The sequence below is a fragment of the Pan troglodytes genome, chromosome 5 (assembly GCF_028858775.2).
Source record: "Pan troglodytes isolate AG18354 chromosome 5, NHGRI_mPanTro3-v2.0_pri, whole genome shotgun sequence".
In the NCBI taxonomy this organism is placed as follows: domain Eukaryota; kingdom Metazoa; phylum Chordata; class Mammalia; order Primates; family Hominidae; genus Pan; species Pan troglodytes.
In genome coordinates this window covers 90,714,143-90,737,931 of record NC_072403.2, presented here as the reverse complement: position 1 = coordinate 90,737,931, position 23,789 = coordinate 90,714,143, and positions in this window count along the sequence as shown.

The window sequence follows — 23,789 nt, the reverse complement described above, 5'->3', positions numbered from 1 at the left end:
TGGGTTTGGTTTGCTCTTACTTTTCTACTTTTCTAATTCTCTAATTCTTTAAGATACATCATTAAGTTGTTTATTTAAAATTTTTTTCTTTTATGATGTAGATAGGCACTTATAGCTATAAAATTTCCTCTTAGTACCATTTTCACTGTATCCCATAGGTTTTTGGTGTTGTTTGATTCCACTACCATTTGATTCAAGAAACATTTCAATTTCCTTCTTAATTTCTTCTCTGACCCACTGGTTATCCAGGAGCATATTGCATAATTTCCATCTGTCTGTATAGTTTTCAAAATTCCTTTTGTTAATTGATTTCTAGTTTTACTTCATAGTGGTCAGATAAGATGTTTGATATTATTTCATTTTTTGAATGTTTTAAGACTTGCTTTGTGATCTAACATTTGGTCTGCCTTTAGAATGATCCATATGCTGAGAAGAAGAATGCGTATTCTGTAGCAATTGAATAAAATGTGCTGTAAACACTTTGGGAGGCCAAGGTGGGCAGATTGCTTAAGGTCAGGAGTTCGAGACAAGCCTGGCCAACATGGCAAAACCCCATCTCTATTAAAAATTCAAATTTTTTTGTTATAGTTTAAGTTTTAGGGTACATGTGCACAACGTGCAGGTTATTTACATATGTATACATGGGCCATGTTGGTGTGGTGCACCCAGTACCTCGTCATTTAACATTAGATATATCTCCAAATGCTGTCCCTCCCCTCTCCCCCCACCCCACAACAGGCCCCGGTGTGTGGTGTTCCCCTTCCTGTGTCCATGTGTTCTCATTGTTCAACTCCCACCTATGAGTGAGAACATGCGGTATTTGGTTTTTTGTCCTTGCGATAGTTTGCTGAGAATGATGGTTTCCAGCGTCATCCATGTCCCTACAAAGGACATGATCTCATCATTTTTTATGACTGCATAGTATTCCATTGTGTATATGTGCCACATTTTCTTAATCCAGTCTATCATTGATGGACATTTGGGTTGATTCCAAGTCTTTGCTATTGTGAATAGTGCCGCAATAAACATAACGTGTGCATGTGTCTTTATAGCAGCATGATTTATAATCCTTTGGGTATATACCCAGTAATGGGTTGGCTGGGTCAAATGGTATTTCTAGTTCTAGATCCCTGAGGAATCACTACACTGAGTTCCACAATGACTGAACTACTTTACAGTCCCACCAACAGTGTAAAAGTGTTCCTATTTCTCCACATCCTCTCCAGCACCTGTTGTTTCCTGACTTTTTAATGATTGCCATTATAACTGGTGTAAGATGGTATCTCATTGTTGTTTTGATTTGCATTTCTCTGATGGCCAGTGATGATGAGCATTTTTTCACATGTCCTTTGGCTGCATAAATGTCTTCTTTGATGGGGTTGTTTGTTTTTTTCTTGTAAATTTGTTTGAGTTCATTGTAGATTCTGGATATTAGTCCTTTGTCAGATGAGTAGATTGCAAAAATTTTCTTCCATTCTGTAGGTTGCCTGTTCACTCTGATGGTAGTTTCTTTTGCTGTGCAGAAGCTCTTTAGTTTAATTAGATCCCATTTTTTCTTCTAGGGTTTTTATGGTTTTAGGTCTAACATTTAAGTCTTTAATCCATCTTGAATTAATTTTTGTATAAGATGTAAGGAAGGGATCCAGTTTCAGCTTTCTACATATGGTTAGCCAGTTTTCCCAGCACCATTTATTAAATAGGGAATTCTTTCCCCATTTCCTGTTTTTATCAGGTTTGTCAAAGATGAGATAGTTGTAGATATGCGGCATTATTTCTGAGGGCTCTGTTATGTTCCATTGGTCTATATCTCTGTTTTGGTACCAGTAGCATGCTGTTTTGGTTACTGTAGCCTTGTAGTATAGTTTGAAGTCAGGTAGCGTGATGCCTCTAGCTTTGTTCTTTTAGCTTAGGACTGACTTGGCAATGTCGGCTCTTTTTTGGTTCCATATGAACTTTAAAGTAGTTTTTTCCAATTTGGTTAAGAAAGTCATTGGTAGCTTGATGGGGATGGCATTGAATCTATAAATTACCTTGGGCAGTATGGCCATTTTCATGATATTGATTCTTCCTACCCATGAGCATGGAATGTTCTTCCATTTGTTTGTATCCTCTTTTATTTCATTGAGCAATGGTTTGTAGTTCTCCTTGAAGAGGTCCTTCACATCCCTTGTAAGTGAGATTCCTAGGTACTTTATTCTCTTTGAAGCAATCATGAATGGGAGTTCACTGATGATTTGGCTCTCTGTTTGTCTGTTATTGGTGTATAGGAATGCTTGTGATTTTTGCACATTGATTTTGTATCCTGAGACTTTGCCAAAGTTGCTTATCAGTTTAAAGAGGTTTTAGGCTGAGATAATGGGGTTTTCTAGATATACAATCATGTCATCTGCAAACAGGGACAATTTGACTTCCTCTTTTCCTAACTGAATACCCTTTATTTCCTTCTCTTGCCTGATTGCCCTGGCCAGAACTTCCAACACTATGTTGAATAGGAGTGGCAAGAGAGGGCATCCCTGTCTTGTGCCAGTTTTCAAAGGGAATGCTTCCAGTTTTTGCCCATTCAGTATGATATTGGCTGTGGGTTTGTCATAGATAGTCCTTATTGTTTTGAGATACGTCCCATCAATACCTAATTTATTGAGAGTTTTTAGCATGAAGGTTGTTGAATTTTGTCAAAGGCCTTTTCTGCATCTATTGAGATAATCATGTGTTTTTTGTCGTTGGTTCTGTTTATATGCTGGATTAAGTTTATTGATTTGCATATGTTGAACTAGCCTTGCATCCCAGGGATGAAGCCCACTTGATCATGGTAGATAAGCTTTTTGATGTGCTGCTGGATTCGGTTTGCCAGTATTTTATGGAGTATTTTTGCATCGATATTCATCAGGGGTATTGGTCTAAAATTCTCTTGTTTTGTTGTGCCTCTGCCAGGCTTTGGTATCAGGATGATGCTTGCCTCATAAAATGAGTTAGGGAGGTTTCCCTCTTTTTCTATTGATTGGAATAGTTTCAGAAGGAATGGTACGAGCTCCTCTTTGTACCTCTGGTAGAATTCGGCTGTGAATCCAACTGGTCCTGGACTTTTTTTGGTTGGTAAGCTAGTAATTATTGCCTCAATTTCAGAGCCTGTTATTGGTCTATTCAGAGATTCAGCTTCTTCCTGGTTTGGTCTTGGGAGGGTGTATTTGTTGAGGAATTTATCCATTTCTTCTAGATTTTCTAGTTTTTTTGTGTAGAGGTGTTTATAGTATTCTCTGATGGTAGTTTGTATTTCTGTGGGATCGGTGCTGATATCCCCTTTATCATTTTTTATTGCATCTATTTGATTCTTCCCTCTTCTCTTCTTTATTCGTCTTGCCAGTGGTCTATCAATTTTGTTGATCTTTTCAGAAAACCAGCTCCTGGATTCATTGATTGCTTAAAGGGTTTTTTATGTCTCTATTTCCTTCAGTTCTGCTCTGATCTTAGTTATTTCTTACCTTCTGCTAGCTTTTGAATGTGTTTGCTCTTGCTTCTCTAGCTCTTTTAATTGTGATGTTAGGGTGTCAATTTTAGATCTTTCCTGCTTTCTCTTGTGGCCATTTAGTGCTATAAATTTCCCTCTACACACTGCTTTGAATGCGTCCCAGAGATTCTGGTATGTTGTGTCTTTGTTCTCGTTCGTTTCAAAGAACATCTTTATTTCTGCCTTCATTTCTTTATGTACCTAGTAGTCATTCAGGAGCAAGTTGTTCAGTTTCCATGTAGTTGAGTGGTTTTGAGTGAGTTTCTTAATGCTGAGTTCTAGTTTGATTGCACTGTGGTCTGAGAGACAGTCTGTTATAATTTCTGTTCTTTTACATGTGCTGAGGAGTGCTTTACTTCCAACCATGTGGCCAGTTTTGGAATAGGTGTGGTGTGGTGCTGAAAAGAATGTATATTCTATTGATTTGAGGTGAAGAGTTCAGTAGATGTCTATTAGTTCTGCTTGGTGCAGAGCTGAGTTCAATTCCTGGATATTCTTGTTAACTTTCTGTCTCGTTGATCTGTCTAATGTTGACAGTGGGGTGTTAAAGTCTCCCATTATTACTGTGTGGGAGTCTAAGTCTCTTTGTTGGTCTCTAGGGACTTGCTTTATGAATCTGGGTGCTCCTGTATTAGATGCATATATATTTAGGATAGTTAGCTCCTCTTGTTGAATTGATCCCTTTACCATTATGTAATGGCCTTCTTTGTCTCTTTGGATCTTGTTGGTTTAAAGTCTGTTTTATCAGAGAGTAGGATTGCAACCCCTGCCTTTTTTTGTTTTCCATTTGTTTGGTAGATCTTCCTCCATCCATTTATTTTGAGCCTATGTGTGTCTCTGCACATGAGATGGGTTTCCTGAATATGGCACACTGATGGGTCTTGACTCTTTATCCAATTTGCCAGTCTGTCTTTTAATTGGAGCATTTAGCCCATTTACATTTAAGGTTAATATTGTTATGTGTGAATTTGATCCTTTCATTATGATGTTAGCTGGTTATTTTGCTCGTTAGTTGAAGTTGTTTCTTCGTAGCCTCGATGGTCTTTACAATTTGGCATGTTTTTGCAGTGGCTGGTACCGTTTGTTCCTTTCCATGTTTAATGTTTCCTTCAGGAGCTCTTGTAGGGGAGTCCTGGTGGTGACAAAATCTCTCAGCATTTGCTTGTCTGTAAAGGATTTTATTTCTCCTTCACTTCTGAAGCTTAGTTTGCCTGGATATGAAATGCTGGGTTGAAAATTCTTTTCTTGAAGAATGTTGAATATTGGCCCCCACTCTCTTCTGGCTTGTAGAGTTTCTGCTGAGATATCAGCTGTTAGTCTGATGGGCTTCCCTTTGTGGGTAACCCGACCTTTCTCTCTGGCTGCCGTTAACATTTTTTCCTTCATTTCAACTTTGGTGAATCTGACATTTACGTGTCTTGGAGTTGCTCTTGTTGAGGAGTATCTTTGTCGAATTCTCTGTATTTCCTGAATCTGAATGTTGGCCTGCCTTGCTAGATTGGGGAAGTTCTCCTGCATAATATCCTGCAGAGTGTTTTCCAACTTGGTTCCATTCTCCCCGTCACTTTCAGGTACACCAATCAGACGTAGATTTGGTCTTTTCACATAGTCCCATATTTCTTGGAGGCTTTGTTCGTTTCTTTTTATTCTTTTTTCTCTAAACTTCTCTTCACACTTCATTTCATTCATTTCATCTTCCATCACTGATACCCTTTCTTCCAGTTGATCTCATCGGTTACTGAGGCTTGTGCATTCGTCACGTAGTTCTTGTGCCATGGTTTTCGGCTCCATCAGGTCCTTTAATGACTTCTCTGCATTGGTTATTCTAGTTAGACATTCGTCTAATCTTTTTTCAAAAAGTTTTTAACTTCTTTGCCATTGGTTTGAACTTCCTCCTTTAGCTCGGAGTAGTTTGATCTTCTGAAGGCTTCCTCTCTCAACTCGTCAAAGTCATTCTCCATCCAGCTTTGTTCCATTGCTGGTGAGGAGCTGCGTTCTTTTGGAGGAGGAGAGGCACTCTGATTTTAGAGTTTCCAGTTTTTCTGCTCTATTTTTTCCCCATCTTTTTGGTTTTATCTACCTTTGGTCTTTGATGATGGTGACGTACAGATGAGGCTTTGGTGTGGATGTCCTTTCTGTTTGTTAGTTTTGCTTCCAACAGTCAGGACCCTCAGCTGTAGGTCTGTTGGAGTTTGCTGGAGGTTCACTCCAGACCCTGTTTGCCTGGTTATCAGCAGTGGAGTCTGCAGAACACCAGATGTTGGTGAACAGCAAATGTTGCTGCCTAATCGTTCCTCTGGAAGGTTTGTCTCAGAGGAGTACCCAGCCATGTGAGGTGTCAGTCTGCCCCTACTGGGTGGTGCCTCCCAGTTAGGCCACTCGGAGGTCAGAGACCCACTTGAGGAGGCAGTCTGTCTGTTCTCAGATCTCCAGCTGTGTGCTGGGAAAACCACTACTGTCTTCAAAGCTGTCAAACAGGGACATTTAAGTCTGCAGATGTTTCTGCTGCCTTTTGTTTGGCTATGCCCTGCCCCTAGAGGTGGAGTCTACAGAGGCAGGCAGGCCTCCTTGAGCTGTGGTGGGCTCCACCCAGTTTGAGCTTCCCGGTTGCTTTGTTTACCTATTGAAGCCTTGGCAATGGCGGGCACCCCTCCCCGAGCCTCGCTGCGGCCTTGCGGTTTGATCTCAGACTGCTTTGCTAGCAATGAGTCAGGCTTCGTGGGTGCTGGAGCCTCCAAGCAGGCACAGGATACAATCTCCTCGTGTGCCGCTTGCTAAGACCACTGGAAAAGCACAGTATTAGGGTGGGAGTGACCCGATTTTCCAGGTGCCGTCTGTCACCCATTTCCTTGGCTAGGAAAGGGAATTCCCTAACCCCTTGTGCTTGTCGGGTGAGGCGATGCCTCACACTGCCTCGGTTCATGCTCAGTGCACTGCTGCACCCACTGTCCTTCACCCACTGTCTGACAATCCCCAGCGAGATGAACCCAGTACCTCAGTTGGAATTGCAGAAATCATACGTCTTCTGCGTCGCTCACAGTGGGAACTGTAGACTGGAGCTCTTCTATTCCGGTACCGGTTGTTTCTTTTCCATGTTTAGTCCTTCCTTCAGGAGCTCTTGTATGGCAGGCCTGGTCATGACAAAATCTCTCCACATTTCCTTGTCTGTAAAGGATTTTATTTCTCCTTCACTTATGATGCTTAGTTTGGCTGGATATGAGATTCTGGGTTGAAAATTATTTTCTTTAAGAATGTTGAATATTGCCCCCCACTCTGTTCTGGCTTGTAGGGTTTCTTCAGAGACATCTGCTCTTAGTCTGATGGGCTTCCCTTTGTGGGTAACCCGACCTTTCCCTCTGGCTGCCCTTAACATTTTTTTTTTTTCATTTCAACCTTGGCGAATCTGAGAGTTATGTGTCTTGGGGTTGCTCTTCTTGAGGAGTATCTTTGTAGCGTTCTCTGTATTTCATGGGTTTGAATGTTGGCCTGCCTTGCTAGGTTGGGGAAGTTCTCCTGGATAATATCCTGAACAGTGTTTTCTAACTTAGTTCCATTGTCCCCATCACTTTCCCATACACCAATCCAATGTGTCTTTGGTTGTTTCACATAGTTACATATTTCTTGCAGACTTTGTTCATTTGTTTCCACTTTTTTTCTCTAATCTTGTCTTCTCACTTTATTTCATTAATTTGATCTCCAATCACTGATATCCTTTCATCCCCTTGATCAAATTGGCTATTGAAGCTTGTGCATGCATCAAGAAGTTCTTGTGGTGTGTTTTTCAGCTCCATCAGATCATTTAAGGTTTTCTCTACACTGTTTATTCTAGTTAGCCTTTTGTCTATCCTGTTTTGAATGTTTTTAGCTTCCTTGCAATGGGTTAGAACATGCTCCTTTAGCTCGGAGAAGTTTGTTATTACCGATCTTCTGATCCTACTTCTGTCAATTTGTCAAACTCATTTTCCATCCAGTTTTGTTCCCTTGCTTGTGAGGAGCTGCGATCATTTGGGGGAGAAGAGGCACTCCGGTTTTTGGAATTTTCAGCTTTTGCTCCAGTGTCTTCCCATCTTTGTGGTTTTATCTAAGTTTGGTCTTTGATGTTGTTGACCTATAGATGGAATTTTAGTGTGGATGTACTTTTTGTTGACATTGATGCTATTCCTTTCTGTTTATTAGTTTTCCTTCTAACAGTCAGACCCCTCAGCTGCAGGTCTGTTGGAGTTTGCTGGAGGTCCACTCCAGACCCTGTTTGCCTGGGTATCACCAGCAGAGGCTGCAGAACAGCAAATATTGCTGTCTGATCCTTCCTCTGGAAGCTTCATCCCAGAGGGGCACTGACCTGTTTGAGGTGTCTGTTGGCCCTTACTGGGAGGTGTTTCCCAGTCAGGCTACATGGGGGTCAGGGACCTGCTTGAGGAGGCAGTCTGTCCATTCTTAGAGCCTGAATACTGTGCTGAGAGAACGACTGCTCTCTTCAGTGCTGTCAGACAGGGAGGTTTAAATCTGCAGAAGCTGTCTGATGCCTTTTGTTCTACTATGACCTGCCCCCAGAGGTGGAATCTGTAGAGGCAGTAGGCCTTTCTGAGCTTTGGTGGGCTCTGCCCAGTTCGTGCTTCCTGGCCTCTTCGTTTACCCTGTGAGCTACTCAAGCCTCAGCAATGGTGGATGCCCCTCCCCCCGTCAAGGTGCAGTGCCACAGGTCAATCTCAGACTGCTGCACTAGCAGTGAGCAAGGCTTCATGGGCATGGGACCTGTTGAGCCAGGCATGGGAGAGTATCTCCTGGTCTGCCGGTTGCTAAGACTGTGGGAAAAGTGGAGTATTTCATCAGAAGTATGCTGTTTCTCCAGGTACAGTCTATCATGGCTTCTCTTGGCTAGGAAAAGGAAATCCCCTGACCCCTTGTTCTTCCTGGGTGAGGCAATGCCCCACCCTGCTTCAGATCACCCTCTGTGGGCTGCTTCCACTGTCCAACAAGTCCCAATGAGAAGAACCAGGTACCTCAGTTGGAAATGCAGAAATCACCCATCTTCTGCATCAATCTTGCTGGGAGCTGCAGACCAGAGCTGTTTCTATTCAGCCATCTTGGAAGCAACCCCAGTTTTTGTTATTTCTATTTATACTTTATTGTACTATGTCTTGAGAAGTTTTTGTAGTTATTACTTCTGACTGGTTTATCATTTAGTGTTTCTAGTTAAAAGTAGTTTACACCACAATTACAGTGTTATAATATTCTATGTTTTTCTTGTGTGCTTACTATTATCCATGAGTTTTTACTTTCAGATAATTTCCCCTTGCTCATTGTATTAGTCCATTCTCACACTGCTATAAAGAACTGCCTGAGACTGGGTAATTTATAGAGGAAATAAGTTCAATTGAGTCACAGTTTAGTATGGCTGGGGAGACCTCAGGAAACTCACAGTCTTGGCAGAAGGTGAAGGGGAAGCTAGGCACCTCTTCCCAAGGCAGCAGAAAGAATCGCTGAGTGAAGGAGGAAAAAAATCCTTAAAAACCGTTAGATCTCATGGGAACTCACTCAGTATCATGAGAACAGCATGGGAGATACCATCCCATGATCTCACCACCACCTGCTCTCTCTCTCATATGTAGGGATTATTGGGATTATTTGGATTATAATTCAAGATGAGATTTTGCCGGGGACACAAACCCTAGCCATACTACTCATTACCAACCTTTCCTTTCAGTTTGAATAACTCCCATTAGCATTTCTTGTAGGACAAATATGGTGTTGATGAAATCAACTTTTGTTTGTCTGGGAAGGTCTTTGTTTCTCCTCCATGCTTTAAGGATATTTTCATGGGATATATTATTATAAGGTAAGAGTTTGTATCCTTCAGCACTTAAAGTATGCCATGCCACTCTTTTCTGGTCTGTAAGGTTTCCACTGAAAAGTCTGCTGCCAGATGTATTGGAGCTCATTGTATATTGTTGCTTTCCTCTTGCTGCTTTTAGAATCTTCTCTTTATCCTTGACCTTTGGAAGTTTGATTATCAAATGCCTTGAGGAGACTTCTTTGGGTTAAATCTGCTTAGTGTTCTATAACCTTCTTGTACTTGAATGTTGATGTCTTTCTCTAGGTTTGTGAAGTTCTGTAATATTTTCCCTTTGAATAGCTTTCTACCACATCTCTTTCTCTACCTCCTCTTCGAGGCCAATAATTCTTAGATTTGCCCTTTTGGGGTTGTTTTCTAGATATTGTAGGTGTGCTTTATTGTTTTTTATTCATTTTTCTTTTTTCTCCTGTGACCATGTATTTTAAAATGGCTTGTCTTCAAGCTCACTAATTATTTCTTCTGTTTGATGAATTCCACTATTAAAAGACTCTGTTGCATTCTTCAGTTATGCCAATTGCATTTTTCATCTGCAGTACTTCTGCTTGATACTTTTTCATCATTTTAATCTGTTTGTTAACTTTATCTGATAGAATTCTGAGTTTCTTCTCTGTGTTATCTTCAATTTCTTTGGGTTTCCTCAAAATGGCTATTTTGAATCCTCTGTCTGAAGTGTTACATATCTCTGTTTTCTTGATGCCTTATTTAGTTCATTTGGTGTGGTCATGTTTTCATGGATGATCTTGAAGCTTTAGATGCTTGTTCCTGTCCAGGCATTGAAGAGTTAGGTATTTATTGTAGTCTTTGCAATCTGGGCTTGTTTATGCCTGTCCATCTTGAGAATTATTTCCACGAATTCAAAGGGGCTTGGGCCTCAAGCACCAAAATGCTGTGTTTTTTGTAGACTCATAGAGGTACCACCCTGGTGGTCTTGGATGAGATCCAGAAGAATACTCTGGATTACCAGGCAGAGACTCTTATACTTTTCCCTTACTTTCTCCCAAACAGAGTCTTTCTCTCTCTGTGTTTTGAGCTGCCTGGAACTGGGGGTGTGATGATGTAAGCACCTTTGTGGCCACCACCACTGGGACTATGCTGTGTCAGACCTGATACCAGCCTAGCACTGGATCTTGACCAAGGCCCACTGTAACCATTACTTTGCTACCACCTATGTTCACTCAAGTCCCTAGCACTCTATAATTGTCAAGTGGCAAAGCAAACCAGGTTTATGTCCTTTTCTTTACAGTGGCAAGTTCCCCCACATCTTAAGCAGTTCCAGAGATGCTGTCTGGGCATCAGGGATTGGAGTCAATAACCTTAGAAATTTACCTGACATTCTATTCTGCTGCTAAGCTGATACTCAAACTAGAATACCATGTTCTTCCTGCTCTTCCATCCCCTTTCCACAGGCAGAGGAGCCTGTCCCAGTGGCCACCACTACCACTGTTCCACATTGGGTTTTGCTAGGCCACTGCTGCTGTTCATTTAAAGCCCAAGGGCTCTTCAGTCAGTTTGTGGTGAATGCTGCTAGGCCTGGGACTCCATTTCAGGGCAGTGGGTTCTGCTCTGGCCCAGAGAAGGTCTAGAAATACTGTCCAAGAGCCTATGCCTGACCCAGGGCCCCCAAGAGCCTGCTTTTTGCTCTACCCCACTTGGTTGAGCTGGTACCTAAGGTGTTAGACAAAGTCCCCTTTACTTTCCTTCTGCTTTTCTTAAATAGAAGGAAATTTTCACCATATCCACCACAGCTGGGAGTGTGCTAGGTCACATCTCAGAGCCCAAGGCCCATGACATACTACCTGGGTATCAGTGCTGGTTATTCAGTGTCCAAGGGCTTTTTAATCGGCAGGTAATAAATTTTGCCAGGACTGAATTCTTCCCTTCAATGCAGAAGTTTCCTTTTTGCCTTGGGGTGTGTCTAGAAATGGTATCTATGAGCTTGACCCTGGAACAGGGGCCTCACAACTCTGCTTGGTGCTCTGTCATACTGTGGCTGAGCTGCTATCCAAAATGCAAGACAAAGTTTTCTCTAATCTTTGATCTTAAGCAGAAGGAAGGGGTCACCTTCATTGCTATGAGCTGCACTGCCTGTGATTGGGGGATGAGTGGCTCAAGCACTCCCTTAGCTGCCCTAGCTGGTGTCTCCTTAGGTCAAATACAACCCTAGTTTACTGGCTCTAAGCCCATCCCAGCACTATGAGTTTCCTAGGAGTTGCAGTTTTTGTGTCCTAGACTGCCTTTCAAGTTTACCTAGAACCCCAGAGCACTTCGGCCCATGGTGGCAAAGCTGCCAAGAAACTCAAGTTTTGACCTCTGGGATGGGCACATTCCCCTCTGGCTAGGTCTGGTCTAAATGCTTGCTTCATGCATGGGTGCTGGCTGAGCCCAGCATGGCTTTGCTCTCTGCTGTGAGAGGGCATCCCTGAGTTCAATGTAAAGTGCTCCTGTCACTGTGCTCTCCCTTCCCCAACTGCCTAGATTCTGTGCTGCATGGCTGCTGCTGGAGGATGAAGAAGGGGTGGCATCAGCAATTCAAGGCTGTCTGCTACCCTCTTCAATGCCTCTTTCAGTGATATGAAGTTAAACCAGGTACTGCGTGTGTTCACCTGATTTTTGGTTCTTGTGATGGTGCTTTTCTTTGTACAGATAGTTGTCAAAATTTGGTGTTCCTGCCAAGGGAAAAAATGGTGTAGGCTTCAATTCTTTCCTCTTACTCCATTCTCCAATGCTTTTTAATTGTTAAATTAATACCTTATCATCTTTGTGTCTTTAAAAATCTCTTAAGTTATGGAAATAAAGTTCTCCTCTTTACTTATTTTTCACAGGTGAATACTGAAGCTTCAAAAGAAAGAAGATAGACAAGGTTTCTACATCTTTTACACTGGTTGTTGTATAGAATGAAAGAGAATTCATGCTGAATACATATTGACTCCTGGTAAGCATCACTTTATTTTCCTAATTGCTCATGGAGTCTTTTATTCATAGGAGTAATAGTACTAGCAATACTACTAATAATGACAAACACAATTTTTGGTGCTTACTATGTGCCAGGCATTATTAATCCATAGAATTTTTGCAACTATCCTATAAAGTAGTTACCATTATTCCTATTTACAGACAAAGAAAATGAAGCACACATATGTTAAGAAATATGACAAGGTTATGCATCTATTAAGCGGTTAATTTAGGATTTCAACTCATGTTGTATGGTACCACTACACTATATATCACTGAATTCTCACCTTTTATTTATAATGAATTTTATGATTTAGAATCAATTTTTCCTGCAATTATGTGACATTGCCATATGATGATACTGCATTTGGATTTAAGTCTTTGTCTTCTGGTTTTAATGCATATTTTGAAAGCTAGAAGAAGAGCTAAAATACTTTGTTTAAAAATTTGTCAAGATATGGAGAATTTATTACATGCTCTCTGGGTTCTGAGAGAAACTTAGGGTCTCCTTATTGGTTATTATACTGGAAATCAATTTATATTTACTGCTATCATGACATTGAATTCAACTTCATTGAAATGCCAGGCAGGAAGATTTTTGCCTCTTGCTTTTTTGTGAAGCAGGAGTTTACACAATTTTATGTGATTGATACTCATCAGCAGTAAGAGAGCCTGAAGACAGCACTTGCAAACATTACAACCTAACAGTACTTTTGAGAGAAGGCTGCCTGCTGGAAACCTACCAAAAATGCTGAATAACACAGGAATCAAGGATGGAAAGATGGAGAGCTTCAATAAGTGTTTGTTGATTTGATGTTATTTGATTCTAAATTATTCAAAGATGATCATTCTTGTGCCACTTTGGTTCTCTATTGCTATGCTCTTCTTTTCATGGTTAGCAGGTCTCCTCTGATTCCTTCATGCATGTGTAGAAACCATATTATGGATATTCATGATGAATCCCTAGAAAGAGAAGATGATGAGATAGTACTGAATAAATGGCCTTTTCATTGCAGTAACATAACATATATATTCAAGTATAAATAATCAGAATTCATCAAACCATGGCAATGAATAATTTATTATGTTGCCAGACCATAAGAAATTTTGCAACTAAAGAATAATGGTAATTCTCAATGCTAGTAATATAGTATCCAGTATTGTTAACAAATAAGTTTTGCAGCTAATTAAGGATTCATTTATGAAGCAAATTTCCCAGCATTGTTTGTAAAGGAATTTTCCATAGTAACTACTTTTCATACATGCACAGCAACAGAATTTACCATCCTATGAATTTATTTTATAAATATAATTCTTTAAATGAGCAAAAGACATAGATAATTACCAACAGAAAAAATTTTACAAAAGATAATACACATATGGCAAATTTTCTTTTTTTTGCCAGAAATCAAAACTGCAAATAGAAAAGATCCATTTTTATCTGTCAAATTGGTGATGAAAATGAATCTTATTTTTATTACTATTCTTTTAAAAATTATTTTTTATTTTTTGTAGAGACAGGGTCTCACTGTGTTGCCTAGGCTTGTCTTGAATCCCTGGGCTCAGGTGATCCTCCTGTCTACATCTCCCAAAGCGCTGAAATTACAAGCATGAGCCACTGCACCCAGTCAAAAATGATAATAATTCAGTAATAGATGGTGTAGCAAAATGAACACTCACATCATCTTGAATGGAAGTCAAGTCATATAATTTTTCTAGGAGGCAACTTAACCATATACATGTATCAAAAGTCTTAAAATGTTTGTACACTTTGACACACCAATCCCACTTATAGGATTATACTTAGACAATATTGCATACATATGAATAAAAGGATAATTGTATAAAAATTATCTATAACAATTCCAAATTTGAGAAACAACTTCAGTGTCCAACAATGAAGATTTATTATTAAATTATGGTGACTGCTTAAAGCCAAAATGAAAACCAAAGAACTACAGGAGAGAAACATTTAATGACATGGAAAGATGTTTACACATATTTTTAAATAAAAAGAACACCAAACTACATTATAATGTGTATATATTATAATATTTTTTGTAAAAAAATATTGTAAAATAATAGTGGAAGAATATATATCAAATGACTAACTGAGTTTGTCTCTGGATGGTGAACTTATAGGTGATTTACATTTTCTTCTTTATGCTTTTCTAATTTTTCAAAGTTGTTCAGTGAACATGCATTGTATTTGTAATATGTGAAATACATTGACAGTCGTATTTTTCCCAGAAGAAAGAAATATAACACTACATTGTTATTACCCTATGTCTGGGTCAGTTCAGACTGCTATAATAAATTATCACAGGCTGGATGTTTTAAATAGCAAAGATTTATTTTTCACAGTTCTAGAGGCTAGGAAGTCAATGATCAAAGTGCTTGTAGATCTAATGTGTGGTGAGAGCTGGCTTCCTGATTTGCAGATGTCTGCCTTCTCATTATATTCTCACATGGCAGAGAGCAGAGAGAGAAATAGTAAGTTCTTGTATCTCCTTAACTCCACATCTAAATAAGAAAATAGCACATATCAGATTTTCTTTTCTATTGAGAACAACTAGAAATGCTGAATAAATATTTGCTTGAAGGCATTTGAGAGCTTGAAGGCAATGGGGCTTGAAGGCCAAGATTCCTGAGATGGGAAATGCATTGAGATAATCCCAATATTCTGCAATGCCTTTTCCTTGAGAGATTTGCTTATTTGGAACCAGCAGTTTAGAAGCTGAGACTGAGCAGAAAATTGTGGTTAAGAGACTAGGAAGTGGAGCAGAACTTTGAATTATTTCTATTGTAATACATTTACATTAAAAAAATGAGCAGAAGCCTTGGTAAACCTCCCAGGCTTTCATATGGGAAGGACTATATTCTATGAGTCATGGGAAACTAGAAATAAACCATCACAAAGTTGGAAACTCTCTTTTAAAAGTGATTAATCCTGTTGGATTAAGGCAATCAGCCTCTACTCTTTCTAACAGAAGTATGACTAAATACTCTTTGGAAGCAGATAACATCTTCTAAGGCTTCAATTTATTTATGCAACTTTTCTTTCAAAACACTCGTTTTTGAATAAAAAACTTACCCATATCAAAGAAAAGACCAGGCACACATGTACACATACACACACACACACACACACACACACACACACACACACGAGAAAAAACACATAAAAACAAACAAATATTGAGTGAATCAGACATGGACTTATAAGTATCTGTGATTAATACATGCAAGATATAAAGGATGAGATGAAAAATTTAAACTAAAAGTAGTAAAAAACAATAATAAAATGAAAATGATATAACTAAAAAATAAAATAACTAAAATTGAGAACTTAATAGAGTTTAACAACAAGTTAGACACATCTGAAGAATTAATGAATTGGAGGATGATTCAGCAGAAAATGTTGACTGAATCATGGAAAGGAAGAATGAGGAAAAATATAAAAACAATTATCAGAGATATATAAAATAAAATTAAAAGGTCTAAAATATGTGTAACTGGAATTCCAAAAAGAGAAGTGTAAAATAATAGGGGAGATAAAGTATTTGTTGAGAAATTGAGAGTTCCTTCAAACTGAAAGACAATAATCCACAACTTTAAGAAGAATCACAAACTCCCAAAAGTATGAACACTGAAAAAGCCATACTACCTTCATTATTATAAAACTGTTGATAACCAAAGACAAAAGAAAAAATTAAAAGCAGCCAGGGGTAAAAGGAATGAGTCTTAAAATATATATGTAGATTTAAGGTATGTATTAATTCATTTTCACACTGCTGATTAAGACAATCCTGAGACTGAGGAAAAAAAAGAGGTTTAATTGGACTTACCGTTCCATATGGCTGGGGAAGCCTCAGAATCATGGCGGGAAGTGAAAGGCACTTCTTACATGGTAGTGGCAAGAGAAAAATGAGGCAGAGACAAAAGCAGAAACACCTGATAAACCCATTAGATCTTGTGAGACTTGTTCACTATCACAAGAATAGCATGGGAAAGACCCAGCCTCATGATTAAATTACCTCCCCCTGGGTGCCTCCCACAACACGTGGGAATTCTGGGAGATACAATTCAACTGGAGATTTCAGTGGGGGCACAGCCAAACCATATCAAGGTACATGACAATGATTAACATAAAGGAGTTGTTTGCATTGTCCAAGAAGTAGTGAAAGTACTTATGTATATTAGTAAAGGCTGCATGAAGTAGTCTCCATGGTAACCAGTTAGAAAATGTAGACAAATATCAAAAATAAAAACTAACAAAGAGGAAAATGAAATAATAAAATAGTTGATTAATTCAAAAGAAGGTGAGAAAAGAGAGAAAACAGACAAGGTGGGACAAATAATAAGATGATATGTTTAAGTTCAGATATATTAGTGATATATTAAACATAAATGGGCTAAAATTTTCAAGTGAAAGGCAATGATTGTCAGGCTCATATTTTTAGAAAATCAACTATATGCTGCTTTTAAAAGGCTGACTCTAAACATAAAGACAAAATTTGAATGTAGAAAATGGAATAATAAACAGCATGTAAAATTTAGCAAAAGAAAGCTAATGTCTGACAAGGTAGATTTTATGGCAAAAAATATTATCAGGAATAAGGGTAGAATGTTTTCTAATGATAAAATGGTCAAATAGAAAGATAGAACACTTCTAAGTTTGTATGTGCCTAAAATAATGTAGCATCAAAACCAATAAAACAAAAATGACATATCTAATGGCAATATACAAATTGTGGGAAATTCTAATTTTCAGTAATTAGTGAAGCATGGACACAAAAAATCAGGTTATAAAGGTTCTGATTAACGTGATTAAGACACTTGACTTAAATGACATATATAGATCACTATAATGAACTACAACTGAATGCACATTTTTATAATTATAAACTATCTACCAAATGGATCATATACTAGTATATAAATTAAATTTCAACAAATGTCAAAAGATTTAAATAATACACAGTTTCTTTGATTATAAGAGAATTAATATGAAAATAAATTTCAAACGATAATACAAACATCACCACATATCGATGTTCCTTGACTTATGATGGAGTACATCCTGATAAACTCATAAGTCAAAAATGTACTTAATACCCTAATAAACCTATCATAAGGTCAAAAAATTGTATGTTAAACTACCATAAGCCAGAGACCATCTGTTTTTGCAAATTAAACAATATACCTCAAAAAGTTTTTAAATTGAGACACAATTCACACAACATTCATTATTGTAAAATGCACAATATAGTGATTTTTAGTTTACTTATATGTTGTACAAACATCACCACTATTTCATTCCAGACATTTTCATCATGTCAAAAAAGAAACCTGGTAATTATTAGCAGTTAGTCTCAGTCTCACCTTCTCCAGATCCCATGGCAACTAATCTACTTTCTTTTTCTATGGATTTGCCTATTCTGGAAATTTCATAGAAATGGATTTATATAATATGTGGTCTTTTGTGTCTGATGTCCATCACTTGGCATGTTTTCAAGGTTATTCATTTTGCCATGTCATAGTACTTCATTCCTGTTTATGTCTGAATAATATTACATTGTACAAATATTTTATTTATTCATTAATTAATGAACATTTAGTTGTTACCCCTCTGACTATTATGAATAATGCAGCTATAAATTTTAGCATAGAAAATTATGCATGAACATATGTTTTTGATTATCTGGGGCATATTCCTAAGAGTGAAATTGCTGAGTCATATGATGTCTTTGTGTTTAACTTTTTGAGGAAATGCCAATTTGTTTTCCACAAAGTCTACACCATTTTACACTCCCATGAGTAAGGCATGAATGTTTCAGTTTCTCTACTTCCTCACCAATGCTCTTTTTTTGTGTGTGATCGTATGTTGTTGTAGCCATCTTAGTGAGTGTGAGATAACTAAATGAAGATTTTTTTACTCCCTTAACAAATTTTTAAATGTTACAGCACAGTATTGTTAACTATGTGCACACTGTTGTGCAGCAAATTTCTAGAGCCGTTTCATCTTGCAAGATTGAAATTCAATACCCATTAAATAGCAACTCTTCATTTTCCCCTCCCCATAACCCCTGGCAACCATCATTCTACTTTCTGCTTCTATGAGTTTGACTCCTTTAGATACCTCATATAAGTGGAAGCATGCAGTATTTGTCCGAATATGATGAGCTGTTTCACTTAGCATAACCTTAAGGTTCATCCATGTTGTAGATATGACAGGATTTTCTGTATATACTACATATTCATTATCCATTCATCTGTTGATGGGCATTTAGGTTGTCTCCACATATTGGCTATTGTGAATAGTGCTGCAATGAACGTGAGAATGCAAACATCTTTTTGAGATCCTGTATTCAATTCTTTTGGATAAATATCTAAAACTAGGACTGCTGGATCATATGCTGTTCTATTTTTAATTTTTTACAGAACCACCATACTGTTTTCTATAGCAGTTGTATCATTTTACATTTACACTGGTGATATACAATACTTCCAATTTCCTCATACCTTCACTAATACTTGTTATCATATGACATATTTTGGTAGCATAGCCTATATACACAGGCTAGCACATGAAATGTGTGGTTCCTACCTGCTTCTGTGTGATGCTGTGGTGCTGCTGCTGTGGAGAGCAGGAACATTTGAGAACTGTATGTCTGGGGCTGTGACTGGCAACCTTGCATACAACCACCAGCAATACCAATGTGCAGTGCTCAGGACCCAGAGAGTCATCCCACCACTGCTACTGGCATCACTGATACCATGTTGACTTCTCAGGGACATGGGAACCCATTTACCCACCCAGCCCACTGCAGCCACTACAAGCTCAAGAATTGGCCTACTTTATCCCACTAACACAAGTGCCAGCATCTGCTACGCTTGGGCCCAAGAGTAAGCATGCTCAGCCCACTGCTTCCACCAATGGGGACCAGATATGGACCCACCTGCCATCCCTGCCCCCAGAAAAACTTCACCATAGCCTCCACTAATAATTAGAGCCTAAACCACCTAGGAAACCACAGATATTACTCATACTGTTTACAGCCAAAGAAATCATATAGAGGCTACATTACCATATGCACACAGAATCAAAGCTAAAGGGTCCTATAAAACCAACACCATTAATACATCTCCAGGAGAAAGTCCTCCCATGAAGGCAAATTAAAAAAATTGCAAGAAGTGACTATTACACCAGACACACAGATATTAACTGAAGGACAAGGAAACATGAAAAAAGAAGGAAAAATGACACCTTCAAAGGAACACAAAAATTCTCCAGCAACAGATTCCAATCAAAAAGAAATTCACAAATTTTTAGAAAAAGAATTTAAATTTATGATACTAAGAAGCTCAGTGAAGTTCGAGATAATTCCAAAAAAACCCCAAAGAAATCACAAAAGCAATTTAGAATATGAATAGAAATTTACCAGAGTAATAGGTATCACATAAAGGAACCAAAACAGAAATTCTGGAAGTGAGGAACTCCTTGAATACTTGAAACCTTCAACAATAAACTCAATAAAGCAGAAGAAAGAATCTCTGAACTTTAAGACAGGCCTTTTGAAATAACCCATGCAGAAAAAATAAAGAGAATAAAAAAAGAGTGAATAAAACCTTTGTGATATATGGGATACCATAAGTGACCAAATATAAAAATTATCAGTATCCCAAAGCCAAAGAGAGAGAAAAGGGGTTCAAAAACTCATTTAACAAAATAACATGAAAACTACCCAAGTCTAGCAGGATATATAGACATTCAGATACAGGAGACCCAGTGATACACAAACAGATACAATGCAAAAAGGTCTTCTTCATGGGACATTATAATGAAACTCTTTAAAGTCAATGGCAAAAAGAAAAATTCTAAAGAGTGCAAGACAACGGAGTTTAGTCACTTATAAAGGAGCCCCCATTAGACTAATGGCAGACTTCTCAGCAGAACCCTTAACAGCCAAGAGAGACTAGTATGATATATTAAGTGACAAAAGAAAAAACCTTCAAGCAAAGGATACTATGTCCAGCAAAACTATTCTTCATCAACGAAGGAGAAATAAAGTGTTTCTCAGATAAGCAAATGCACAGGGAATTTATCACCACTAGACTGGCCTTTTAAGAAATGCTCAAGGGAGTGCTAAACCTGAAAGGATGATAATTATCATCATTAACATACACAAAAATAGAAAACACACTCATAAAGCAAGTATACAAATGATGAAGAAAAAAGTCTCAAATGATACCACCACAGAAAAGCAGTAAGCCTCAAGGACAGTCAATAAGATAAAAAGAAAGGAACAAAGGATATACAAAACAAGAAGAAAATAATTAACAATATGACAGGAACAAAACCTCACATATCAATAATAACCTTCATTCATAAATGGATTAAATTCTCCACTTAAATGATATAATTTGGCTGAATGAATTTAAAAAAGAACATGACCCAATTATATATTGCCTACAACATACACACTTTACCTATAAAAACACAAATAGCTTGAAAGTAAAGGGATGAAAAAAATTTCCTACACAAATGGAAACCAAAAGCAAGCAGGGATGACTATCTTATCTTAATAAGATAAAACATACTTTAAAATAAAAACAATAAAATATGGCAAATAAAGTCATTATATAATGATAAAGGGATCACTCCAGCAAGAAGATGTAACAATTCTAAATATGTAGGCACCCAACACTGGAGCACTCAGATTCATAAGCAAATATTACTGAATATAAGGAAATAAAGACTCCACTACAGTAACAAAAGGGGACTTCAACATCCACTATGAGCATTAGATAGATAATCTAGACAGAAAGTCAAGAAAGACACATTGGACTTAAACTGGACTTTATATCAAATGAACCTAGTAAACATTTATAGAAGGTTTTATCTGATAACTCCAGCATACACATTCTTCTCATCAGCACATGGAACATTCCCCAGGATTGACCTTATGTTAGGCCACAAAACAACTCTCAACTAATTTTTAAAAATTTGAAATTGTGTCAAGCTATCTTTTCAAACCACAGTTGAATAAAACTAGAAATCAATACCAAGAGGAATCTTGGAAACTACAAAAAGACAAGGAAATTAAACGTGCTCCAGAATGACCACTAAGTCAATAAAGAAACTAAGATGGAAATTGAAAAATTTCTTGAAACAAGTGAAAATAGAAGCACAACATGCCAAAACCTATTTTACACAGCAAAAGCAGTTATAAGAGAGATGTTCACAGCCATAACACCTACATCAATAAACCAGGAAGATTTCAAATAATCTATTGATGCACACACACTATAGACAAAGAAATAAAAGGCATCCAAATTGGAAAAGAGAAAGTGAAATTGTCCCCCTTTGCAGATGACATGATCTTATCTTTAGAAAACTAAAAGTTGTTGGCACAAAAATCTTAGAACTGAACAACAAATTCAGTGAAGTTGTAGGATAAAAAATTAACATACAAAATTAATAGTATTTCTTTTTTGTTTTTGCTTTTTTGTATTAGCAACCTTTTATTGAATAGCACTGCTCCCAGCAGTGCACACAGAGTCAGCAGAATATGGGCTCTTGGCAACTGTGTTTATACTCACCTATACCCACTTACAATTGCATGCAAATTAAGGGGTGGGTTAATGCAAATTGAGGGTTCGGTTATTTAGAACTTAAAAAAAATTTTTTTTAATACTTTAAGTTCTAGAGTACATGTGCACAACGTGCAGATTTGTTACATATGTATACATGGGCCATGTTGGTATGCTGCACCCATTAACTCGTCATTTACATTAGGTATATCTCCTAATGCTATCCTTCCCCCCTCCCTGCACCGCACAACAGGCCCTGGTGTGTGATGTTCCCCTTCTTGTGTCCGAGTGTTCTCATTGTTCAATTCCGCCTATGAGTGAGAACATGCGGTGTTTGGTTTTTTTGTCCTTGAGATAGTTTGCTGAGAATGATGGTTTCCAGCTTCATCCATGTCGCTACAAATGACATGAACTCATCACTTTTTATAGCTGCATAGTATCCCATGGTGTATATATGCCACGTTTTCTTAATCCAGTCTATCACTGTTGGACATTTGGGTTGGTTCCAAGTCTTCGCTATTGTGAATAGTGCCGCAATAAACATACGTGTGCATGTGTCTTTATAGCAGCATGATTTATAATCCTTTGTGTATATACCCAGTAATGGGATGGCTGGGTCAAATGGTATTTCTAGTTCTAGATCCTTGAGGAATTGCCACACTGACTTCCACAATGGTTGAACTAGTTTACAGTCCCACCAACAGTGTAAAAGCATTCCTATTTCTCCACATCCTCTCCAGCACCTGTTGTTTCCTGACGTTTTAATCATCGCCATTCTAACTGGTGTGAGATGGTATCTCATTGTGGCTTTGATTTGCATTTCTCTGATGGCCAGTGATGATGAGCAATTTTTCATGTGCCTTTTGGCTGCATAAATGTCTTCTTTTGAGAAGTGTCTGTTCATATCCTTTGCCCACTTTTTGATGGGGTTGTTTTTTTTTTCTTGTAAATTTGTTTAAGTTCTTTGTAGATTCTGGATATTAGCTGTTTGTCAGATGAGTAGATTCCAAAAATTTTCTCCCGTTCTGTAGGATGCCTGTTCATTCTGATGGTAGTTTCTTTTGCTGTGCAGAAGCTCTTTAGTTTAATTAGATCCCATTTGTCAGTTTTGGCTTTTGTTGCCATTGCTTTTGGTGTTTTAGACATGAAGTCCTTGCCCATGCCTATGTCCTGAATGGTATTGCCTAGGTTTTCTTCTAGGATTTTTATGGTTCTAGGTCTAACATTTAAGTCTTTAATCCATCTTGAATTAATTTTTGTATAAAGTGTAAGGAAGGGATCCAGTTTCAGCTTCCTACATATGGCTAGCCAGTTTTCCCAGCACCACCATTTATTAAATAGGGAATCCTTTCCCCATTTCTTGTTTTTGTCAGGTTTGTCAAAGATCAGATAGTTGTAAATGTGTGATATTATTTCTGAGAGCTCTGTTCTGTTCCATTGGTCTATATCTCTGTTTTGGTACAAGTACCATGCTGTTTTGGTTACTATAGCATTGTAGTATAGTTTGACATCAGGTAGCGTGATGCCTCCAGCTTTGTTCTTTTTGCTTAGAATTGTCTTGGCAATGCGGGCTTTTTTTTTTTTGGTTCCATATGAACTTTAAAGTAGTTTTTTCCAATTCTGTGAAGAAAGTCATTGGTAGCTTGATGGGGATGGCATTGAATCTATAAATTACCTTGGGCAGTATGGCCATTTTCACAATATTGATTCTTCCTATCCATGAGCATGGAATGTTCTTCCATTTGTTTGTGTCCTTTTTTATTTCGTTGAGCAGTGGTTTGTAGTACTCCTTGAAAAGTCCTTCACATCCCTTGTAAGTTGGATTCCTAGGTATTTTATTCTCTTTGAAGCAATTGTGAATGGGAGTTCACTCATGACTTG